We start from the raw sequence: 27,002 nt of genomic DNA, 5'->3' as shown, positions 1-27,002 counted from the left end.
TTTAAAACTAACATTGCACTTTACAATTCACTCAATTAATTTCAATTATATTTGATATGCCCCATCTTTTGAGCCTGATAAGGTGCTAGATACTATTTCTGTCTTCCACCAAGTTAACTAGTCTTACCAACTCTGAATAATTCTGATGCTCCTTATTAAATTGTTCTTATAATTTCTTATAGCAAGTAGTTTTGGTGTGATCTTAGCTCATGCACGGAAGAACCTTAGCACATACATGGAGGACAACTTTTAAGGGTATATTTTCTTTTATTAAATCAAATATTTCATTTTCTTGAATGATAATTCTACTTCCTCATATTGCACATTACAAACTAATACACTGGAGTCCAAATGTGATAGCTCCAGTATTATTGCTGTTAAGAGAAGCTGCTTATAAAAAAGTAGGCTGATTTCCTCCACTATTTGTTATTTACAGGATTATCTTTCACTCTTTTTCAGTATTTTGTGAAATAATAATATTGATCATTTTCTGTCCTACCCTTTCATAACTTTTGGCATTCTTCTAATCTAATCTTGTATTGATTACCACATCTCTTTTCAACTAATGTATAATACATTATGTGATTTCTGTGTTGTCTTGATTTTCACATTGTATTAATTATTTTGTGGAAAATTAGTTAAACTTGTTTAAAAATGAATATAATTACAGTCTATGTTTCTACATTTACTACTTTCTTATTTTTAAGTCATTTTTTTCAAATAGCTTGTGAAGTAGCTATTATAATGATATATAATTTCTTCTTCTCTTGTCTATCCTTTCTTCTAATTTGGTGTTTACTTTGCCCTTTGATTTAACCAGTAAATGATAACATTATATGAACAACTGATTTGAAAGTAACTTACATGTCAGTAACTAATCATCCCTTGACCAATGAGATATAATCAATAATATATTTTTCTTTTTCTATAATGATGTTCTGTGTTTTCCACTTAGATTATCATTTTACTTTCTTCTTGAAGAAATTAATTTTTAATTTGAGTTCTCTGAGTAATTTACAAACTTTTGGTACCTTTTATCTTAAGTTCCAATAGTATTTTACCAACTTTTTTTTCCCTCTCTGTCATATCCACTTTCAGCTGGAGTTTATCAAGTATTAAAATGTCTGCTGAATTAGTTTGGAGGATTTATATTCTTCACAAATTCTCTACCTCTTTACCTTCTGTAATAGATTTTTGGAAATAAGCTGTAACTACCTTCAGGATAGTCCCCTCTCATTTGCTCATAATATACACTGCAAGACACCTGGCTAATTGCTCCAGGAAATTATGTTTCTTATTCCTTTTGGGAGCATATTGAAACCAATGCTGTCACCTCCATGATCATAGTATTTGGAGCCAGAATAGGGTTTTAGAGGTCATCTAGTTCAGACCTATTATTGTTTTCAAGTGACATAGCAGATCTAGAGAGGTACTGACTTGTCTAATAGCATTTTGATGGAAACAGTAGTGGAACTAGAAATCAAATGTGGGTATTAATGATTCCAAAGCCAGTATTCCTTGCATTGCATCCTACCACCTCTCCTACATGTATTTCTCTGAGGAAAGCCTTTGTTCCATTCATTTAATTACAATTTCTTTATTTTGTGTTCCTCATTTATTTTGTCTTATAATTAAATGGCATTATGAATTAGGTATAATTTGTATGGTAGTAAAAACTCCACTTGTTGCTAATTAGACAAAGGACTTACATTTACTGTGTCAACAATTAAATTCTTGCAGACTACCTATAAACTAAATTATCTTTTATTTTAATGTAATTTTTAATATATTTTGTTTTTGCATCCCTTATATGTTCTACAGAAATATCTCCCTTACTTCCTCTTGAAAATCATACTGCATGACAAATTATTTTTTAAACAAAGAAAAAGAGGGAGAAGAGGAAAAAATGAAAGGGAAACTGATTAACAAGTTGAAAAAAATCTGATGTTTCATGTAATGTTCCATACTCATGGGATAATTCATCATAGTTCCATTTAATTCCTCTTTAATGAGATAAGTCTGTTCATAATTCCTTATGATATTCACATCTCTTTATATTTTATCTACCCATCTAATTTATTTTCCACCTACTCAGGAAAACCTAAGTTCAAATCTACCTTAGGCACTAACTAGCTATGTGACTGGGGGCAACTCAACCTCTTTTTTCCTTAGTTTCTTCATCTCTAAAATTGGGATAAGGATAGCACCTACCTCCCAGAGTTGTTGTGAGGATCAAATGAAATAATAATTGTTAACACTTACCACAGTGTCTAATACATAATGATATGCATGTATTATTATTGTTATTATTTTATTGTTTTTATTATTGTTATTGTTATTATTATTTTACCTATTTCTAAACTTAATTTTCTCTGTTCCATCTAATTTCCCCAATAGCCTATACAAATTATTTATCAAATTCTGCTTACAATTAAGTTCCATTATACCCCAATTAACAGTATCAATCAATAATCCACTAAGGAAATATTAAGGGCCTCCTATGTGTCAAGCATTATATATGCTAGGCATTGAGTGTACAATGACAAAATGAAATAGCTTTTGCTCTCAAGAAGCTTGCATTGTAACAGTCATAGCTAAAGACTATACTAATAATTTTATTGTAAAATCACTAAATTCAGCAGATGATAAAATGAGTAACAGAAATATCAAATACATAAACATAAAGAGAAGAAAATCTGTCTTCCAAATTATGTGCAAAATGGTGATTTGTAGAGACAATTAAAATAAAAATATCCCAAAGGTTTTTATTTTCCCAGAGTCTTTTTATTTCCCTATATTGAATAATTAGTAAATTAGCATTTTCAGGTCTGCTTCTTTTTAAGGATTAGTTACAAATAATTGTGATGATTCTGTATTTTTTCAATTCATAAATACAAAAATTTACACTGAGAACAGGGAAGTGTCTCAAGAGAAAAAGTCAAGTGACCAAATGGATACCAACTGTGGTATCTAGTTCTGGGCATTTAATGGGGTCAGTTATCCCACGTGTTTACCCACCAGATAGAATGGTCAATCACCGTGCCTAGTGAATATGTCATGAAGATAGTAAAACTACATTCCCTGAAGTCATGGAGGTTAATAATAAGGAATTGACTCAGACTTCAGTGGTTTAGCCCTTAAAGTTAATCAAGATATGAGTAAAAATTTGCTAAGACAAAAATAGCAATGGTCCATCATTAAGATGAAGTGATATAGAACTCACAAGGGACTTATATTGGCTTTTATTATAATAAATGGACTCTCAAAATCTCGGAGTTCACCATACACAAGCTCCACTATACTCAAGCATATAGAGCAAATAAAGGCAAACACAGTAATTTAACTTAACTGCCTGGAGTTACTAGTACCTTGAAAGACATAAATGCTGAAAGTAATGATTATTTTGCCCTTACCCTTTGCTGACTGGGATCTGGATGTCTTGTTCAGTGACTGGATGACAGATTGCTAGTGTTCTTGGGTGTCTAGTGAAGCAGGCTGTTTCCCTCCAGGCTTACTACTGGTCAACTGGCACCAATCTATCTCTGTTTTCTATGTTGCTGTCATTTTTATTATACTATAGCCTTACCTCTTTTTGTCTTCCATTTATTTTTGAAATTCACCTTCCTTACAAGTTGCCTTTTTGGTTTATTCTTCTTTTTGATTTCTTCCCCCCAGGCCATTTTTACAGGGCAGTTTCACTTAAATTCTATTCTGCTTATCAGTACAAAAGGTCCCATTAATATAGAAACATGACAGGTCTTATAAGGGTAAACAGAGTAGTATCTGGGTGAGTGCAAGGGGAATAGAATACTAAGGCTACCAGATGTTTTGCAAATTCATGGAGTGGTCTGAAGTTTTCAGGTAGCAAAGTATCACTTGGAAGTGGGTCATGTACTTGCAGTTGGGGTTTTTGTCTATGTGAAGGATTAGCCACTCTTTCAAAATAATCATCTTGGCATATTATATACTTGTTCCCTTATATCTAGGATTGATGAAAACACTTTTGAAGCACCTATTGATTAAGTCCAGAGTCAACGTAAGATCCTCATAAAAAAATCAATCTCATTACCAAATGAAGTCATGCTTGATTTTGTCTGATTGTAGGAAGTTGTGTTTTAATAAGAGACACCATATTTGAGAACACAACAGAGCTATATCTTAGACTTTCTGTTCAAATAGTCAAAATTAAACCAAAAGGACATCAAATGTAGTTATATATTTTTTAATGCTAAAAACAATTTTGTAAAAATATCATTAGCCTGGTTAGGCTTTAATGAAATACTTGAAATGCAAAAAAGTGAAATTCAGCCAAATAAAAAGGTTTGTTTCAGAAAACAATCACATCCAACAAGTACTTGTTGAGTTCCTAATATGTTTTCATACTATATTGAGTATACATAAAAGGGAAAACTCCACTACCCTTCAAGAAGGATAGTAATAAATCTGACCTGGAATATGGAAATGGCAGCTGATATTGAGACTGAAAGGCATGCTGGAGCCAGCTCAAAATAGTTCAATACAGCTGATTGATAAATTTTTAATATGAGCATTTATTCCCCAGAAATGGGCAAATGCTACAAAACACAACTAGGTTTATTGTTTTGTTGATTATCTAGATTTAGTGAAGTAATGAAGAAAATATTATGATGCAAATTAAATTGAAAAGTTTATCATGAATACTTTTTTTTGGTGAGATGGTCGTTAAACATTTACCAACACACTTCTGGGTGAAGGGAGTTATGAGGTATCTTGAGTTAAAAATAATGACATTTGTTGACTGGCTGCCCATGAAGGATACTGGAGAAAGGTGAATCAAAGCTAAGGTTTCAAGTCATATTGTCTCTTCCATAAGAATGTGGGTTCCCAACAACAAGTACTATGGTGTTGTTATTATTGTTGTTTGCCTTTCTTTGTATCCCTAGCATTTAGAACATTTCCTAGAACAAAGCAAACGATACATGCTTGTTGACTAAGTGAATAACTGAGGGATCGTTGGTAAAGACAAGGAAATGATGATAAATATGTTAGCAAGAAGTATAATTATTGACATTTCATTTGCAACATGTGGAATTTGAGATTATGATGAGAGGTAAAAAACAATTTGTTCAAGTCATTTTTTTTCTTAATTGAAAAAAACCATTCAATTTAAAAGCAGCAAGAAAGGAGGTGGTGGAATGAAAGAAATTTAAAATGATGAAGGGGAGAAAAAAAATCATAATCACTGCCCAGGTAGCTCCAGGCTTTGACCCTTTCAATCTATCCTTCATACTTCTGTCTCAGAAATTAGAAATGGACAGATTTCAGGCATCTAAAGTAGAACACCAATGAAGAACAAATAGGCACAGGAGAAAGGTTAACTTTACAAAGGGCAAAATGTGATTCTTTCTCTCTTATTGAAGGGAAAATGAAAAAAAGGGAAATTTCAAATAACTGTAGTACCATAAACCATAAAAATCATAGTAGAAGTGTTTCTCCAGGAAGGTTTTTATTTCGTACTATTGAAATTATCAATAATCTATTATGTTGATGGTGAGAGAATCTAGTTCAGTTGTCTTATCAGAGATACAGCCTAGGCTATCTCAAAAAGTTCCATTTATAAAGTTACTTATACCCAAGATGTATCAGCAACATAGGAGATACCAAATATAACCACAAGCATAAAAATACTCACTGAGAGAAAATGCTACAACCTTCCAACAAACACTGTCAAAAACCAAACCAAATCAAAACTAAACCACAACATATGGCTTGCTTGATCACTCTCTAAAGAGTCAATATGCCAGCAAAGACAGAGTTGTTAGAAATTTTTACCTGAAATTTCCAACAATGCTGTTACATCTTTCCCAAATCCTAGAGCTTTATTTAGATCTGAGTCATATTCTTCAAAATAGTAAATTTTCCATGCAGCTAAATAATTGCTACCAGCTTAATTATTCCTTATAACCAGCATCATTTCTCTTCCTCCTATCTGTACTATACACGGTATACACACAAATACACATGCCCATACACTTACACAAAAATAAACTGCTTTTATGGCTCAGCTATTTCATGAGCTCCACTATACTACCTGGCCATGTTGCTGACACCAGTGTGGTCAGAGGAGCATTTGCTTTCCCTTTAAGGGGACCAGGAAAGCCATCCTTGGGATTTGGTTGGTCTGGTAGAAAAGATTTGGACTCTTAGCATTGCTTCCTTGTTGTCTGAGGCACGATAGAACTAATTGATGAAGCTAAAAGAGTTAGCAAAATTCTCATTGTCCTATGGAATATCTTTCTGACCCAGCATTGTTGCCATGGTGAGTGTAGAGGTAGAGAGTAACAACATTTATTTTAATTATGCATAATTTAATTTATTTTAATTTATTTTAATTATTTAATTATTATAATTTATTATTAATAATTTTATTATTATTATTAATTATAATTTATTATTAATAATTTATTTTAATTGTGCATAATTTTTAAACTTGTACTGTAAGTAAAATCTTAAAATTGAATTCAAATTTCCTTGAATTAAAAAGCAAGCCTGCGTTACTAGACTAGCCTGAGGTAAGCCTACCCCAAAACATTTTTGATATCTGGCAGGATTTACTAAGAATAACATCATGATTTGTATCATCATCATGAGGGAAGGGTGACATGAAAAAGGATTCTTGTATGACTGGATGATCAGACAGGGTAGTTCAGCATCCTATTATTCCAACATTTCTAACTACATATGTAAACCCACTCAGTGAGTAACCCAATAATCTTATAGGATCAGCCCAGTGGGAATGTAAGGAACTAAACAGAAAAAGTAAAGGTATTGAAAAAGCAAGCTTCCTCAGGCTCTTGCTAATGGTTTTAGAAAACCTGGATAGTTAGTATAAGGAAAACAAAAATAAATCAACTTACAAAAGGATAAAGAGGACATAATTCCTAATTAAATAAATACTACTCCCTTCTGTCTCCACAGTCAACATTCAGTAACATTGGGTCAGTAAGACATCCTGAAGGGCAATGGGAATTCTGCTATTCCTCAATTGAACTAGTTCTCCAAGGGCTGAGCTTTTTATGCCTTGGATAGCAAGAAAGCAATGATAATGGTTCAAGCTTTAATCCTCCATAGCAACCAATTCCTGAGGATGATTTCCTTATCCATCTTACCCTACACTTATCTCATATTTTATGGTACAAGATTCTGAATTACATTGAATGCCACCAATTAGCTTATTGCTTTTAAAGTTTTGTTTCTGAGAATTTAGCAAAGATAAATGTTCTGAATTTAATTCATTATGTCACTGGAGAGTGAGATCCACTACTATTTTGTTACCATTATTCCTGGGATAATACACTTCTACCAATTATAGCTGAACACCAATTCTGAGTTCTTTGTTCCCTCAGAAATGCACTGATATACCACAGGCAAATCTCATCTCTACAGGGTGAGGAGACAAAGTTATCATGGAAACCGGAAGTCTATAAATATATTTTGAAGGAACATTTTAGATGATATTTTCAACTTCTTCTGACTAACCAAAGCAGTCAATAAGGAAAGAAAAAATATTCCACTAAATCTAACATGTTCTCGCTTCTCCTTCACTAACAACTGCCCATAGCTGATAAACATTAGAAAATAAGGAATATGGGTATAAAAAACAAAGCTGTGAATATCCCTCTAAAAATTAATAATATTCTGTATAATTTTGTAAAGCAACATTTCAGTTATGGAATGGAAATTGTGGACAATCACATAATCAAATGATAAAAAGGTAAAAATAAATTTTGAAAATGACAGTGTTCAAATTTTAAATGTCTTCTTTTTATTTTTTCAAAAGACACTTTGTCATCTCTAGCACATGAAAAGTATGCACCCTTGATGACTAGAAAATCAAAAAAAATCAGGGTAAATACCAGATGGCATTAGGAAAGCTGGAATTTTGCATATTTTATCTATTTGGCTTCAGTCTCAAATAAAAGGTTAGCTATAATCAGAGGTCCAATAAAAATCACAGTAATGAAGAAATTGACACATTAGTTTTAAAAGTGTCCAAAAAGGCTAGGGACCACTATGTCAAGAGGATGGTTTCAGTTCTTTTTGAAGTATGCATATAAATTATTTCATGATTCTCTTCTCATACTCCTACAAAGTAGTAGGAATTCTTGATATTTCCCTGACTTGAAAAAAAAATTGAACAATTAACTGATGTTACTTGTCCAAGGTTATTTGATAATCAAGTGTCAAATACATTAACGTGGATCAAGAGTGCATAATAAAACTTTGTAAAACATAACGTTAAGAATTATTGGAAATAAAGAGCAAAACAGAGTACCTACTTGATTTAGGTGGTTTTGTATCTGATATAGATAGATTATTTCTCTTATGAATTACTTCTCATGCCTTTTTACAATGTAGTTGGCTTTTTGCCATAAGATTTTAATTTATCTGATATCTCATTATAGCTCACCTAGCAATTTTAAACTGGTACTTTCTTTTTCTTTAGATAAACTATTTAGCAAGTAGAGTTATTCAAAGGATCATAGTATGCAAGTATAGTTATTTAAAGAATCAAAATATCTCAGACTTATGAGGGACCTCAGAGCCTATCTAGTCCAACTTCACATTTATATCTTTTCAATTTCCATCTACTACTCCCAATTCCAAGTCCTAGTGAGATCTGAATGATTGGGTTCAAAAAGTATTAATTAATAGATCAACATTAAATGGGATCAACTGTCTCTGTCCTCGTTCTTATTCTGTTCAACAATTTTAATAAGTAATTTAGATGAAGATATATATGTAATTCTCATCAAATTTATATATGACACAAAACTAGAATGCACAGCTTACACCCTGGATGATAGAAATAGAACCTAAATAGATCTTGACAGGTAAGAATGGTTGTCCAAATCTGACAAGATGAAATTTAATAGGAATATATTTAAACTTCCAAGTTTCCAAGATTCAACTGTACAAGCACAAGATAATGGAAAGATGATAGTGTTTGTGAAAAAAAAATGATGCAGTTTCATTTCTATTACAGCCTTAATAAGAGGCACCAGTGTATTATATCTGTATAAGAATCTGATGCCTTGTAATATTCATGGAAGATTAATATCCAGGAAAATATGAGACCTACTGTATACACTACATTCATGAGGCCATTTTTGTGTTAAACTCTGTTAAAACAGAAAACTAACAAGCTTTCCCAGATTTAAAAGAAGGCAATAAAAAAGATTAGTGGACTTGAAATTATATCATATGCAGATTAGTCAAAGAATGAGGGATGTAAAGCCTGGAGAAGAGAAAACTTAAGGGGCAACATAATACTATCTTTAAATTTCTGAAGGGCTATCATGTGGAAGAAGGATGAGATATTAGGGGAAATATTAAATAGAAGAGTCAAATACAGAACCAGGACCAATGGATTGAAGTTACAGGGGATTGATTTTGACTTAATAATAGAAATAACTTCCTATCAATTAAAAATGTCCGAAAGTAGAATGTCTATTTCGGAAACTAAGGAGTTCTCTGCTACTAGATGTTTGCTTGTAAAGGCCAGAAATTATTTATCAGGGGTCTTGTAGGGGGGATTCATATATCATCAAGTTGAAGGCAAAAGTAGACGATGTCTGAGATTTCTTCCAGATGGTTCTAAGATTCCATGGATCTATGAAAGATTCAGAATTTTTCTGGTGAGTTGCTAAAGTACCTTTGAGCAATTTTATTATCACTAATCAGATCTGAAAATTAGTTGGCTGCAACTAATCTTTGGAATATTTTTCAACTGTTAAGTTTTGTAGGATGAAATGATCAAAGCTAAGAACCAATGACATAGTTTAGTTAAGAAATAGATTGTCAAGTCAAGAGTTATATCAATAAAGTGGAGACAATTTCAGGAAGTATGCTTGTTCTATTACTACAATGTTAGGCATAAGACAAGAAAACTAAATAGGACCCATCATCACTTTAAAGTAAAATGCAGTTTTCAACTTAGAATCAACCAAGTGCTTTACATAAATAATTGGAACCATTCTTCTAACTCTGAGAGACTATGGATTTCACATTTAGTAGCTAGGGACACCAGGCAAGTCATTTAGCCTCTAGAAACTTCTGTTTCCTTTTCTACAAGATGGGGATAAAAATACCTGAATTACATGCTTCAGGGAGTTCTCAAGGAGTAGCATTTTTGAAACTTCAAGTCACTATTTTTAAAAGTATGATATTATCATTGGTTAAGTATTTTGAAATGTTTTATGATATGCTCTGTCTTCACATCCCCATCATTTCACCCCAACGTTCCTTAAACTGTTCTGTGCTCAAAGGAAAACTAAGTATAGATTTCCAATATAATTACCACATATGATAATACTCTATCCTATTTTTCTACCACCTCTGTTTCCTGGAGCCTCTATTGTCTTTTCTGTTACTTGGGATTCAACTTTCTTTTACTATAGTAGTATGTCATTTACATGCTTATACTGTTTTCTTGCTTCTGATTATTTTGCATCAATTCATACAAATCTCACATATTTCTCATAATCATATTCATTATTTCTTGTCACATAATAAAATTCCAGTAGACTGATATGCCAAAATTTTTTCAAGCCATTTCCAACTGGTAGGCACTTAAGTTTATTTGCAGTTCTTTGATATAACAAAGACAGCATATATGAATATTTTGGAATATATTTATTATACCTTTGTTTTACTTTTTGACATATATGGGGCTTTTGCCCATTAGTAGGATTACTGAGTCAAAGCATGTGAGTAGTTTGGTCAATCTTCTTCCATAATTCCAAATTGAAATCCAGAACAACTAAGACTAGTTCACTGGTCTACCAGTGTTTCTCAGTGTGCTTGTATTCAGTCAATCAACAAATATTTCTTAAGTGCCTACTATGTTCCAGGAACTGTCCTAGGTTTTTTGCTTTTTTTTTTGGACATTAAAATGAAGTTCTTGTCTCATTGTCAAAAATAAATAAATAAAAAGAATTTAACAAAGTAAAAGTCTAATAAGTATTTATTTTCCTAATGTAAGGAGTAGACATAGAAGATGTTTGAAGTCAAGATTTTGACATTGCTCCCAAGTATAACCTGCTGAAAATTTACTAAAATATAGTGTAGAAAAAGTCAAATGTTTAAGCGCATAAATAATGGATTATTTAAGTAATTGTATTTATAATTGTTTGGGTGGAGAGCGAGGGCAAGAATCAACAAGTGATGCTCACTTCTGCTGAAACTTATCACTTAGCAGTCAGGAGGTTTTCTGTAGCACCCATTAAAATCCTGGCACTTTGTGTGTGTGATAGACCAGGTGATGAAATGGGAAATGGTTCTGTGTGTCAGGTACAAGAGAGAGCAGTAGCTGCGCAACTGTGTGAGCACCTGCGGTCAGAGAACAGCTAGAAGTATAGGATTTTGAAGGCTACAACAGGTATAACACAAGGTAGGATGTGAGGTATAAGCAGGATGAGGCAGACTACTAGATTTAGATGTTTTGTAACTAAGTGTGCATGAATACGGCAGCTTTCAAAAGAGAGGTTCTAAATTGGATAGAAGTTTTAAATTAAATAGAAAAATGGGAGTAGCAATGAAAAGAACATAAGGTCTAGAGGCAAAAATTCTGAACTTTAGTCCCCTCTTTTGTTACATGCCAAAATATGACCATAATACCAATCATATAACATCTGAGATCCTTATTTTCCTTATCTGGAACATGAGAGAGGAAGATGAGGTGATCTCTGAGGTCTTCCAACTCCAAATTTTGATTTTCCTAAGGCCTCATGTTACCAGGAACTGTTTTCTAAAACCTTAAAGTACTCCAAACTCTGAGCAAGAAATTTGAATACCTCTATCACATCTGCCTCTGAGTGATGCCTGGAAAGAGATCTGAACTTGGAGTCATGGGAGCCTGAGTTAGAATATCAGCACTGTCTTGGGCAAATTACTTTATGTCTCTGGGCCACAGTTTGCTCTCTACAAAGTAAAGGAGATGGCCCACTAAAATCCCTTCCAACTCTGGATCTATGACTTTATAACTTCCATAATTCCTTTCAGCTGTATATTTGTGATGCTAGGTGAATCCTAATCCTGTGCAGACCTATATATGGTGCAATCAAGGATTTTCCCCCAGGGTGCTAACATCAGGGAATATATTTCTTGTCTGTATTGGATGTTTTCTTTCTTCCTCTTGGTCAGGAGACATTATTCACCTTTTACAGTTCTCCACTATCCTGGCTCAAATTTTCTCCCTCCTTTAGACTAGGACTATGCCCCCAGGACCCCATCAACATGGAAATGCTTTCCAAGGGCCCAGTTTGCCATCTTCAGAGAGACTCTTTGGGGATGGGCCAACAAACCCCTATAGAGGTGTCAAAATTGTAGCTGTAAACCTTCCAAGTGTGGAGGGAAAGAATAAAATGTAATGGGGAAATGTTTAACAAAACAAATGAAAATACAACATAGATAATGCAATTTTACAGTTTTATAAGTCAATATTCAGCTGGTAAGGATTCATTTGTAATTGAGTTTGACAGCACTGTCCTAGAGCATAACTAAACCTAATAGAAAATACTGCCTTCTGTACTACTGCTAGCCCACACCCCCTCACCACCCTATCTCATCCTCTATCTACCACTGCCTCCACACCCAAATGTTTTGCCCCGCATAAAAAAAAAATTTAAAAAAAAAGTTAGAGGTTCTGTCATAAGGTGTTAGTGTAACAGTAAGAAATGTCATCAAGACAACATGAGGTATGGTCTTATTACTTGATTTTTTTTTCTTTTCCGAGCTGTGCATTTTGTTTTATGATTTTAAAACAATTTTAATTGATATCTTTTGTTTTTATGAGCCCTTTCCCCAATATACTTTTTCCTGCTCCCATAAGTGTCTTTTCAAGTAAAAACAAAAATAAAAATAAAAAGTGAGGAGGGACAGCTCATCAAAGTGAACCAACACATATAAAATGTCTGACATTACATGCAATGTTCAGCATGAATATTTCATGATGTTTGCAAAGAAGTGGAGGAAGAAGGTTGTGAGCTATACATTTAAAGGACTCACACATAGCATGACCCCTCACTTATTCTATTACTACAAAAACAGGGTCACAGCAGGGCGCCTCCATTCCCACTATCTCCTTCAACTATATCCTGACCAATTATTGGCTTTGCTGTAAAATGGGGTCTGCCTTGGCCAAAGGAAGACACACACAAAAGTGGCATGAGAGAGTATGAGTTGGGAAGGCAAAAGAGAGTTCCTTTCATTGGAACCAGTGTACATCACACATCTTTGGTCAGTGATTGGTTATGATAGGTAATGAGGAATAAATCAAAGAAAGCTTTTCAGTGAGGGGAGAAAGGTTTCTAATACATATGATGCACAGATGGTGAAGAAATGAGCCTTTCAGAGTGCTAAAAACACTGAGGAAAACACTGAGTAATTGTGCGAGTCCTGTGAAGAATCTGAGCTGTTGAGAACTCTTTTTTAGGTATGACATTCCAACCTCACATGAACACCCACCTAATGTTAGGATAATGCAGATTGTATATTCCTCATTTTAATTAGAAAGACATATTGTAAATGAGAAGCAACATGTTGAATCAGAATTAATAATGATGTGGAATCTGGAGATCTAGTTCTGAATCAATCTTTTGCAGTTCACTTTGCCTCTCTAGGTGAGCCTCAGTTTCTTCATCTGAAAAATAAGTGTGATACAGGATCCATCATTCAATCAAAAAACATACCTGTTATAGGATGCAATGACCAAAGGGAAACAGTCCTTCCTGGGAAGGAGCTTATATGCATTCCAAGTTCCCTTTCAGCTGTACTATTTCATGGACAAAGATTGTGACTGAAAAGAGTAGTAATTACAATTAATTTTAAAGCCATATGTTACATGGTATAATAAGAAAGGACCCAAAGTTCATCATTGAGAGAACATATTTTATGATTGTTCACTAGACCCATTCTCTCAGATGGACTCTCCTAACCTTACCCCCAACTCACTTCTAGGCTTATTTTTCTATATTGTATTTCTATTTTAGATAGCCTTTGAGGCTACGGGATGTATTGTATTTCTATTTTAGACAGCCTTTGAAGGTAGGGGATGCATTTTTCCCTTCATATTGGTATCCCTAGTGCTTAACACAGTGCTTGGCACATAGTAGTAACTTAATAAATCTTTCTCAACTGATTGAAAGATATCAAAAATATATTGTCTTATGGTAATAAATAAAATATTAGAATTTGAACTTAATCTAAATTTCATCTTTTTCTTCTGAATTTAGGAAAAGAGGAGCTACAAAACATATTATATACTATGGGAGTCTATTAAAATCCTGCAACTGTATTCTTCATTCTTCCCCCACTGGATGGTATTACAGAATAGAGTGAATTATGGAAAGTTTATTTGAGTGAGAAAAAGCAAATTTTTTTCCTGTGATAGATATTGGCTAGAATGTCACATATGCTTCTGAGCATGAAGCATAGGTAATATTCTTATAACAGTTGACAAAGCAAGCCTAAATTTCTTATTTGCTCATATTGACCTTGTGGTTTCTCAAAGTAACTCCCCTGAAGGAAAGAAAGAAGACATTTTATGAAATAAACCAGCTACTTTTTCTGTTTAGGTGATACTATTGAATTCCCAATGAACTGCATATGGATTGGAAAATGGCGACAACATGAGCAATAGAATCAGGATGAGATTCTGTGGTCAATAAAGATTGTTTTTAAGGATGAACTCTTTCTGTAGGATGCAATGTGGATACTCAGAGATGAAATGTTGAAATAATATTGGAGACCAGTACCAGAAGAATCTCACATAATCAATACAATTCTCCACAGGGATGCAGCAGTGGGAAAACAAGCAGAAACAACCCAACTATACCGGCAGCATATGGGTAATTCAAGGTCAACTCAAAAGTTGCACTGTTGCACTATTTACTGATCAGGAACTTTAAAAATAGACATTTAGCAGAATTGATTTGATGTGTGTGAAGATGAAAAGACTATTAGCAGATATGCATCATCTGTTATGTACATTCTTTCATCTCATTGTATTGATTCTTCCTTTTTCCGTTTCTCTTGAATTCATTCCTTACCTTCCATTTCCACTGCCAACACTCAGCCTAGACTACTCTAATAGCTTGGCTTCTAGTCTTCCTTTTTCAGCTAGACTAATCTTCCTCAAATAGCACTTTCATCATATTGTGCCTTTATTCAAGAACTTATAACAGTTCCCCCTTTACCTTGATCCATTAATCAAAATTAAAGATCTCAATCTATCATTTAAGAATTCTTAAATCTATTCTTATCCATGGTGTATTGAAAAGAGCACTGGCCTTAGAATACAGAGAACTGGTTTTGGTTCCTGGTTCTGATACTACTCAGCAGTGTTTTAATAGCCAAAAGTTTAAAATTATTAATATCAGTGATAAAGGAAAAAGGCCTGGCCAAGAGATGGCTCAGGTCCAGAAACAAGGCATTATGGTAAGCTGCTTCTGGAATAAGAGATATAAGTTTAAATCTTGCCTCTATCCTTACTACTTTTGTTACCTTGGACAAGTCATTTAAGCTTCCTGAGCCCAGTTTCCTTACCTATAAAATAAGGAAGTTGGACAAGATATTCTTTGAGGTTATTTCTAATTCTATATCTACAATGTTATATAAAGTCTAACAAGGCAACTAATGAATTAAAAGAAGCTGGGAGATCAGCTCTTTCTTTTTTCCTTTTGACCCTTTCTTGTTTGAGGAGGAATTGAATATGAGACAGAGAGAGAGAGAAAGAGAAAGAGAGAGAGAGCAGAGAGAGAGAGAGAGAGACAGAGACAGAGACAGAGACAGAGAGACAGAGACAGAGAGAATATAGGAGTAGTATGACTTTTTTTTTGCACTGGTCCTGCAAAGATATCCATCCATACAGCATTTGAATTCTTTGTGAATTCCCAGATTTGTATACAAACTTGCATGTTTTAGGTCTCCCCCTGTGACTCATTTTCTGATTTTTCCCCCTTTTATGTATCTTGATGGCTGGATCATTATACTGTCTCAACCTCTTCTAAATATTGGGGAATTTACTTTTCTATGACCTTTGTCTCTCCCCACATTGCTTCTAGGGGGACAGCACTAAATCTAGCTAAAGCAGTGCAGATATACAATATATGCTGGGTTCCTACCCCCCAAACTCCCTCTCCCTTTTTTCCATACTTTCTTATTTCACAACTGAAATTGATGGGGTGTTTGGGTGTTTGTGTTTGGGTGCTTGTGATTTGGTGCTTGTGCTTGGACCCCAATTTCTCCCTAGCCTCAGAAACACTGTCCCTGGCAGTTTCTCCTCAGCCCAAGGACACTGTGCCTAGCAGTTACTCATGAGTGGGTCCCACCAAGACCCTTATCTCTCTCCCTGGTGCAGTTACAAACAGCACCTGAAAGAATTATTAGTTTGAACTGACTTTGCACTGAGTCATAAATATATTCTTACCCACTGGACTATCTATACGACCGCCCTACCTCATTATCTACATCCTGGACACCTCATTATCTGTATTCTAGATCTAATACATATGTATACTCCCTACAGCTATCTTGTCAAACAGGACTTTGACTGGTGGCAGATTGGACAACTCTCAGTTACCCCTGACCTCTAGTTAACTTAGTGACATAGCAGGCCTAAAACCACACCTCCACGTGACCCTCCCTTGTGGGCTTTTCCCAGTGAACTCTGGGTAAATAAGTAGGTGAATTAAGTCATATACTTTAATTAATCATTTTGTCAGCCATACCTAAAGAGGAGTAAATCAGTACAAACATAGTGGAATTCAGTGGTCAAAACACTCTTTCTACTGTGTCATTTCCCTTTACGTCTCACTTCAATGGCAGTCTATACATTGTCATCATGACAACCTTGAGATTGTTGGCTTCAGTTAGTGGAAGTGAATGAACACCAAAGTTCCATTAACATGAAATTCATGTAGTTGAAATTTATTCCCATATCTCCATTATCCAATGATCCTTTGTACTTGTCAGCTTTATTTAAATTTATTTCCAATTTATTTACTTCCAATTTATTTATTTCAGCAACCACTCTGCAACTCAGAGTTGTATATAATGGCCTGAGACATTAAAATGCTAAGAGACTTGCCCAGGGTCTCCTATCAGAGGATGCATCAGAGGTGGCACTTGGATCTGGATATTCCTGACTCCAAGATTGCTTTCTACCTACTGCCCACATTGCCTTTCATATGTAGTTACTTTAGATGTAGCAGTTAGTAAACACAACAAAGTGACATGTAGCCTTCCAGTCATATAGGTCAAATGTAAAAATAAAATGCACAGTGTTTATAACAAATTTTCATAGGTATACCAAATATTTAGATAATATTCATAATAGAGCTTCTCACATTGTATTTACACTAAAATGATAGATTTCATGTGCTCCATCAATGAGTTTCATCTGGATACACATGTTGCCCCCTACTCCTTCTATCAGTTACCCTTTACTTTAGAAGTATCCTAAGTCAGTCTAGTCATGGGGCAGCTAGGTGGTACAGGGCATAGAGCACCGGCCCCGAAGTCAGGAGGACCTGAGCTCAAATCTGGTGTCAGACCGAGCACTTGACACTTACTACCTGTGTGACCCTGGGTGAGTTACTTAACCCCAATTGCCGAAAAAATAGAAAAATAAACGATAAGAATAAAAAAAATAGTCAGTCTAGTCACAAATTAGTTAGCCCTGGTGCTTGTACAGTCAAATTCTTCACCTCTGGTATCCTCATACCCACTGATGTACCATCCCAATCTTGTATTCAGGGATCAGTCAGACTGGCAGTCTGCACTTCCAGCCTTCCATGGGTCAAGCTTAAGTGCTGGTCTTTCTTCTCTTGGGGGATAAATAAGCTCAAGTATGAAGCAGGAATTGAGGTTGGTCTTCCTCCTTTTTTAGGTAGATCACACACTCAGGCCAGGTATCTTCCCTCGACTTTCAAAAGGATCCAATGTGGAGTTCCTTCTCCAGTAAATCATAATCTGCATCCTTTCCAAAAGAACCAGTTCGGGTGCACCATTTCCTCTGGAGCCAGTGGATGGGTCTGATATAATCCATTTTTCATTACACCATTACTCATAAATAAAGTAAAACAATATAGTTTAAGATAAAGATAAAAGAAGTTACCAATAGAGAGAGGATATCTGGTAGCATATACAACATTCACCACCTGTCAATCCCCTCTTCACTAAAGGGACATGCTTCATTGATTTTATTACCAAAATTCATCATCGCAATTAATAAAATTTGAGTTGCATTGCTGTTTTTGTTTTACTTTAGTTATACAGGATTGAATGATTGTTCTCCTGGTTCTGATTATTTCACTCATCAAAATTCACATGACCCTTCTTATTTTCTCCTGAATTCCTAAAATTGGCCATTACTCATTGCTTATTACTCTCATGTTACATACATATTCCACAATTTTTTTAGCTGTTTTCAAGTTGGAGAAATGTATTTGCAGGTTTTTTTTTCTATTACATAGAGTAGAAGATGCATTTAATGTGCATCTTGAGTTGAAGGGTAAGTACACCTTAAGGATTCTTAACCTTGATAGAATTGCTACACAAATAATTAATTGTGCACATAAAGATTAAAGTCATTCATGAAGTCCTGCGTATGACATAAGACTGGTCCAGATGGTTGGCTGAAAATAGTATGATAAGCACAATATCAGTAATGTAATGATTGTATCATGAGGTGGTTGACCAAAAGAAGAAAGAAAGGGAGAGAGGGAGATAGAGAAGAGAGAGGGAGATAGAGAAGAGAGAGGGAGAAGGGAGAGCAATAGGGATAAACAGAGCAGGAGAGATGGGAGGGAGGGTGGAAGAGAAAAAGAGAGGAGGAGAAGGGGAGAGAGAGAGAGGGAGGGAGGGAGGGAGAGATTTAAGGCTTGTGGAAATACGCGAGCATCAGGGCATCAAAACATCTTTCACAGTGGTAAGTATTCTGCTGATGGAAGAAGATCGCATCGCTATATCCAATAGCTTATGCTAGAAGGCATTAGAATACATCACAGCCATTTAAGCTCAGGAAACTGCTCAAAACAAGGGCACAAGGTGAAGGGAGCTGCAGAGCATTCAACAAAGAAACTGATAAGAAAGTAGCTTTGTATTTGGTAAGCCAGTTCTGGCAGCATGGAAATGTGAAAGAGGTGATGAAGATATCAGCAGCTACCAGATTCTGGTAGCAAATTGGCATGGGGATACTATTATCACTAAAACTAGAGGTTTAGAATTGGTAGTTAATGGGATTTCAATCAACAGACACATAAAAGGTTAATAAAAAAGGTTACATAGTCAACACTTATATGCAATTAATATTGAAAATTTCAAAGCATCATTAAATCTTAGAGCTGGAGGAAACCTGCACGATTAATATTTTCAAATCTAAGGTCTAATTCATAATGGCAAAATATCTAAATTTCTGTATTTTCCCCATCTGGCAAAAGGGGATCAGAAGCTAAAGAAAATGACCACATCAAATGGTGGCAGGAGCAGCATACAGAGGGGGGAAAAGATGAGTCAATTTTCATTATTAGGTAGGAAAACAAAATATTATTAGCAACAAATATTTTTTCAGGCTGCTTAAAGCTGCCACAAGCATAGAACACACAGACCAGTAATTGATAAACACTGAATACCAACTGTTCTCAAACTTTGTGATCTCAAAATTCTTTACACTAAAAAAAAATGAGGACTCCGAAAAATATTTGTTTATATGGGTTATATTTTCTGTAATTAGCATATTAGAAATTAAAAGTGATAACATTTCTAAATGCTTACTAATTCATTTTAGAACAACAATAATAAAACTATTATATGTTAAGGTAAATGATGTATTTTATGGGGGAAAAAAACTATATTATCCGCAACAGAAATAGTCAATGAGAATAATGGCATTGATTTTTTATTTATGATATATTTTTATTTTTTAAATGTATTTATTTTGTTCATGATATTTTTATATATCTTTTTAAAGTTTGGTTAATAGAAGATAGGTAGATTCTCATACCTATTTCTTCATTCAATCTGTTGCAATATATTGTTTTGGTTTAAGTGTATGAAGAAAATCTGGTCTCACATAAATATCTAGTTGGAAAGGGAAAGAACGTATTAATAGGTAAATAACATCTCATTATTATGAAAATAGTTTTGACCTCACAGACCCCCTGAAAGGGTTTCAAGGATACCCAGGGACCCATAGACAATGGGATCTGCTAATCAAGTCCATGTCCCCAGTTGAGGAAATAGAGACTCTTGGAACAAACTAAGGGTTGGGTAAAGTCACTTGTTCGAAGTCACATAGCTAGGGAGAGGCCAATCAATCAATAAGAATTTATTAAATGTTTATTACATGTCAGATACTTTGCTCAATCCAGGCAATAAAAATATGACTAATGAAACAATCATTACATAACCTCAAGGACCCTATAAAGAAAAACAACTTATTTGTGCTGTTAAGGAATGTTAAGGGATCCCCTGAACCTGTCTTTTTGAGTTGCTGAATTTTCCAGAGACATTGGACGTGGAGAATGCAGGAGGCCCTGAATGTAGTCAAGAACAAAACCACCCCGAGCTGTCACAATTTGTTGTTTGCACCTGTCAACAGACAATCACAACATAAGACTTATGTGAAAACCAGGCTTATTGCAAGAGAAATGAAACGCTTGTGGAACTCAAGGGTTCACAGTCCTTACAGATGTTTGCATATTTATGACAGCACAAGAAAAGGAGGAAGAGAAAATAAGAAGGTCCATGGCATGGGAGGGGAAAGGTGCAGTAATCCCCCTCAAAAGGGAAGAGCAAGGCAATGGCAAAAGCCACATTTTTTTTTTCACTTGGGAACCACTAGACTATGAAGATAGGAGGGATCTCTTATCTGCAAAGGATGCCAGATGCACATGCATTTTTTCCCAGCCTGAAACAGACTGGCTGGCACCTGTCTCACCTCTTAAGGTCACACAGGGAATCTGGGTTGGGGAGCAGACAACAAATTATGTCAGCTGGAGAGACCTCATCCCCGACACATTCAGGGCCTCCTGCAGCTCTGGGTCCAGTGTTTCTGAAAAATATGACAACTCAAAAAGACAAGTTCAGAAGACCCCTTAACAGAATTTAACACACCCCTAGCTAGACTCCCTGTGTGTCCTTGGGAGTGAAGATGGGTGCTAGTCAGTCTGCACCAGAATGACAAACTATTTGTGCCACCTGGACCCTTATAGATAAGCAGACCATAATATATTCATAGTCCAGCAGTTTCCAAGGGAAAAGAATGCTACTTTTTCCATCTTAGTTATTCATGATTTCTCCTCTCCTGCTACCCCCAGTTAGGTGGAGATTTCTGTTTCTCCTCCTCTTTTAAGTGGCAATTTCATAAATAGGTAAGCTTCTGTTTGGATTGGGAACTCTTTGTGCTTGCTTAGGTTTTCACATTCATGTTCATTTCTCTTGTGATAAACCTAGTTTTTCATATACATAGAGAATAAATATAGGTGCACTAAACAAAATATAGTTAAGGGGGTGTCAATTTAGAGGATGCGGAATGGCTTACTATGGAAGGTAGTACTACAGCTGCTTCTTGAAAGCAGAAAGAATCAATGAGGTGAAGATAAAATAGTGTCTTCCAAGCAAGGAGGATGATCTGCGTCAAGGCTCAGAGATGGGAGATGGAGGGTTATATTTAAAAAATACAAAGAAATATAATTTGACTGTATAATATAGTGTGCTAAGAGCACCAGTATTCCGATCTACTAATGACAAGTTAATCCCTATCAAAGTAAGGAGAATCATAGAGACCCATTAAAACTAACTAGACGACATAAGGGATAGAGTATCCTGGAAGACCTGAGTTGGAATCTTGCCTCATAAACTTACTAGCTATGTGACTCTGAGCAAGTACTTTAGCCATTATGTGCCTTAGTTTTCTCATTTGTAAAATGATAAGGTTGTACCTGATGGCTGCTAAGGTTCCTTCCAGCTCTAAATTTATACAGTTAAAAGCCAAGGCACTTTTAAAGATTGGGTACATTGTAATAGTAAAACAAATGTCAAGTCAAATCTAATGAACTAAGCAGAATAAAGTAATAAATGAACCCATTAGATGGTGCTTATGAAACATTAGGTTTTCCCTTGATGGCTATGAAAGGTAATTACACTACATTACAATTAGTCAGGGATTTGTTTATCACATTTATCTAAAGTCTGTGAGTTAATGCTCCCTATGGTTTAGATTAGAACGACATTGTTATACACTCTTGCTAGTATATATTTATTCTTTTACATGCCTATGAATGGGACCTGTGTTAGTTACAAAGTGCATAGAGTGCCAGGCTTGGAACTAAGAAAACTGAAGAAGTCCTCTCTCTGACACGTATTGGTTGTCTCACCCTAATGAGGGTGCTTAACCTTTTGGTGGTCTAAGAAAATTTCTTTCTTTCTAAACTTATTGATTTTTTTTATTTTTTTTGTTTGTTTTTAGGCAATTGGGGTTAAGTGACTTACCCAGGGTCATACAGCTAGTAAGTATCAAATGTCTGAGGGTGGATTTGAACTCAGGTCCTCCTGACTCCAGGGTTCTATTCACTGTGCCACCTAGCTGTCCCAGAAAATGTCTAAGAATATAAATTGGAGAGAAAGTGTCAACCTGCTGTAGTAGAGGAAGTTTCCACATTTAAGAGCTGTCTATAATCAAATCAATGAAATCATAGGTACAATCGCTATCTCTTTATTTAGGCAATTTTCTGCAAAGAGGAAATAATAAGTATAAATGAATAAGTAAGTCAATTAAAATAAACAAACAATGAATCAATATAAATAAATGAATAAACAATTATATATGTATATATTATACATACATATATACACACATAGAAATCTTGTGCTTCACAATCTTGCCTTTACAGATGCAATTTGACAATGAAGTTTTTGCTTGTAGAAACAAAACTTTTTCCTTAACACTAATTCTCTCTCTCTCTCTCTCTCTCTCTCTCTCTCTCCCCTCATCTCATTTCACTATCTCCTATTGGTTCAACTGTCATCTCTACACAGATTATTTCCAAATACACATATCCAGCCCTCATCTCTTTCTTGAGCTTCAGTTCCACTTATGTAGTTGCCAGTTGGACTTCACCTCAATTGAAACAGGAAATAGAAACTAGACCCGTGTTTTAAACTCCTAATAAGGACCTCCTGTCAATGAATATCAGCATCTTCTCTGCAATTTATAGTCTTTAGAAATTGTTTAGAGGACTGAGAGTTTAAGGGACCTGCATAGGGTCACATGAATAATATGTGTCAGTTACAGGAATTAAACCCAGGTCTTCCTAAGTCAAAGGCTAGTTCTCTATTCCATTTGACCTCTCATTTTCAAGAAATCTCAATATTATTATGTCTAAAGCAGAACTGATTCTGTTCGCTAAACTCATACATATTTATAACTTCAATATTTCTGATAAGTATCAACATTGGAAGAATCCAGTCAACCAAATCACCAACCTATGGGCTCTGCTCTTCGCTCTCCCTTACCCCAGTCATATCCAAGCAAATGGCAAGAGTTGTTGATTCTACCTTTACAGTATTTCTCCTATGTGTCATATCTACTTATACACCAATAAATCTCTTACTAAACCCTCATCACCTTTTGTGAGGCCAGGATAATTATTAAGGCTTTGTATTTGGTCTACGTGCCTCTACCCTCTCCTCTAATACATCCTACACATAGCTCCAAAATTGATATTGCTCAAATATAAATCTGCCCATGTTATTCTCCCCAAGAAGATTTGGTAGCTTCCTATTGCCTCTTTGAAAACAATATAAATAAATGTGGTTGGATTTAAAAGTTCTTCAGAATATGATTCTAGTTTTTAATTTGATGCACTAAATGCTTTCCCACACATACTCTACATTTCAAAGAAACTGACTTATTTGATATTTCCTGTACATTCTATCTCTTAGCTTCATGATTTTGTATAGGCTCTTCCTCATTCCTGACTTACTCTGTTTTCTCATCTTCACTTCTTGAATGCCTAGTTCCCTCGAAGGCTCAGGACTAATTTCACCTTGCACAAGAGGCTTTGATTTCTTCCTTCCTATGTTAGGGCTCTGAATCCTCAAAATTATATTGTATTAATTTTGCACATATGCTGTGTTTACTTCTCAATGTAAATGTTATTTCTACTACCACCTCAGTAGAATGCAGTCTTCATAAATGAAATACTTCAATATCCACAGAACCTAGCACAGTGTGTGACATATAATTAACATTTAAAACCCTTGTTGATATTTTACCCACTCCTCTAAAATTCTCTTCCTTATCTTCTCCCCTACCCTCCTACCCTTATTTCATAAACCCTTTTAAAAGTCCCTCCCCTACCTTATCCCCCAGTTTTCTCACCTGTCTAGAAGTTTAGAACATTTCTAAACCTCTTCAAATGTATACTTTGTTTCAACTTCAACCCATAGGAGAGTAAGGTTCCAATATTACCAGCCCTCCACCCCAACTTGTTTTCTCTGTATTAGTTCTTCTTTTCATTTTATGAAATGAATTCCTCTCATTTTAATAAGATAATTGCACCTTTTTACCTTTTCCTACCCAATTTTGTTTTTCAGAATCACTACATCATACACAACTGAGCCACAATCTTTTTTGAAACTTCTTTAATAATGATAATAGTTTTAAGGAATAAGAGCATAAGGGGGAAAGATAAGGTAACAGAGATAAGGTAAAAAGAGAGGCTGAGAAGGAAAATAGTGAGTAAGAATAAGATGGAGGGAAATTCACAGACAGTAACTAGAACTTTGTCAAATCTACAAGAATACAAGTCATTCCCTGATTGATAAATGATCAAAGGATATGAACAGGAAGTTTCCAATAAAGATATTTAAAAAAATATATAGCCATATCAAATGCTATAAACCATTATTGATTAGAGAAATGCAGATTGAAACAACTTTGAATTTACACCCAGCAGATTGGTTAAAATGATAGAAGGGGAAAGTGACAAATATTGGAGAGAATGTGGGAAAATTGGGACACTAATTCATTGTGTGTGGAATTGTAAAACGACCCAACTATTTTGAAGAGCAATCTGAAGTTATACTCAGTGAGCTATGAAATAGCTATGAAATACCCTTTGACCCAGCAATATCACTACTTGGTCTATTTCCAAATGTGATTAGGAAAAAAAGAAAAGAACCTATATGTTCTAAAAAGTTTATAGCAGCTCTCTTTGTGGTGGCAAAGAACTGGAAATTACAGGGATGCCCATCCATTGGGGAATGACTGAACAAGTTGTGGTAGATGATTGTGATGTAGTACTACTGTGTTATAAGAAATGGTGAGCTCAATCATTTAAGAAAAACATGGAAGGTTTTGCACGAGATAATGAAGAGTAAAATGAACAGAACCAAGAAAACACTGTATACAGTAATAGCAACATTGTTTTAAGAACAACTTTGATTGAATAAGTTGCTTTATCTCTTATCAATATCCAAATTAACTATAAAGGACATTTGAAAAATGACACTATAGGTATCCAGAGAAAGAACTGATAAATAGTATATTTTGGAAAATTTTACATATATGTGTGTATGTATACACACACACACACACACATATATATAGGTAGATAGATAGATAGATAGATAGATAGATATAGATAGATATAGATAGGTATAGATATATATAGGTATATATATACCGTTAGGCATGGTAGCTATCTCTAGGGCAGGGGCGAGGGTAGAAAAAAAAAACAACATGATAATTTTGTTTTGTATTTGAAAGGAATAGCAAGTTGTGCATAGTAGATTTGCAGTTTCATGTACAATTGTCTTTTTCATTGTACTATGTTATGAAAAATTGTTTTACTCCATAAATTAAAAATAAAATTTAAAAAAATTCTTGTTGAACAGAACTGAATTGAATTGATGTGATAGAGGCCAGTGTAGTTAAACTGGTCAGGATGACAACCTTGATAAAGAACTGTCTCAGCTTCAAGGAAATAGACTCAAATAATTGACCTAGAGGCTTCAAGAAAAGTGAGAGATTTTTTGTCCCTCATTTCCATCATTCTTTGGATTAATGATTGGCCATCTAGGCATATGCTGGGATATGCTAGAGAAATGAAGAGAAAGAAATATGAGAAAAGCCATGATGAAGAAAAATTTCAGCTTTGACTATGAAATAAAAGGAAGTTTGAACTCAAAGTGAAGGAGACTTGGCCACATAATACACTGTAGTAATTTTAATGGTTACTTGTCTGTGTATTACTAATAGCTACACTGTTTTCTGAGTTTTATGGCCAGGAGGATTTTGTTTTGGGATAAAATACTGGTACTAGAAAAGGTTGTAGGGGATTCCGTTTGTTTTCAACACAGAGAAGAAGGGAATAGCAATCTTTTTCTCAGTTTCAAGTCTAATTTTCAGGATTCTAGGAAGTAGAATTGACTTGTACGCATAAGACATTCTTGGATGTCATAATTAATCCAAGACATGGGGGACATTCTAGATTTCTAGATACAGCTTTGTAAATGTAAATCTCTACATGATCATGTGACCCTAAGTCTTCATGACTCAGGTTATAAACACAAACATGAGGGCTAACATTATTAGCCATACGCATTATAAACAAATCCCACTAAAATGTCACAAAATCAAGAACAAACTGTTCTCTGATGAAAATTGAACAGTTTTGGGTAACTTATAGTAACTGCTTCCTTCAACATTATTTAACATAATTTTTTAAAAGGATACCTATATATGTATGGGTATATGTATAGATATGTGTATGTATAGATATATAGATATGTATATCTATATGTATAGATAGATAGATAGATAGATAGATAGATAGATAGATATAATGCTTCTGGATCTCAAGATTTGGGGTAATTTTAACTGTGAATAACTTAGCTATTCTGTGCAATAAAATAATCCAAGACAATCTCAAAGGACTCATGATAAAACATGCTGT

This window comes from Vombatus ursinus, unplaced genomic scaffold, assembly GCF_900497805.2.
Source record: "Vombatus ursinus unplaced genomic scaffold, bare-nosed wombat genome assembly UNPS02003292.1, whole genome shotgun sequence".
NCBI lineage: Eukaryota > Metazoa > Chordata > Mammalia > Diprotodontia > Vombatidae > Vombatus > Vombatus ursinus.
Note: the sequence above shows the minus strand (reverse complement) of the source record.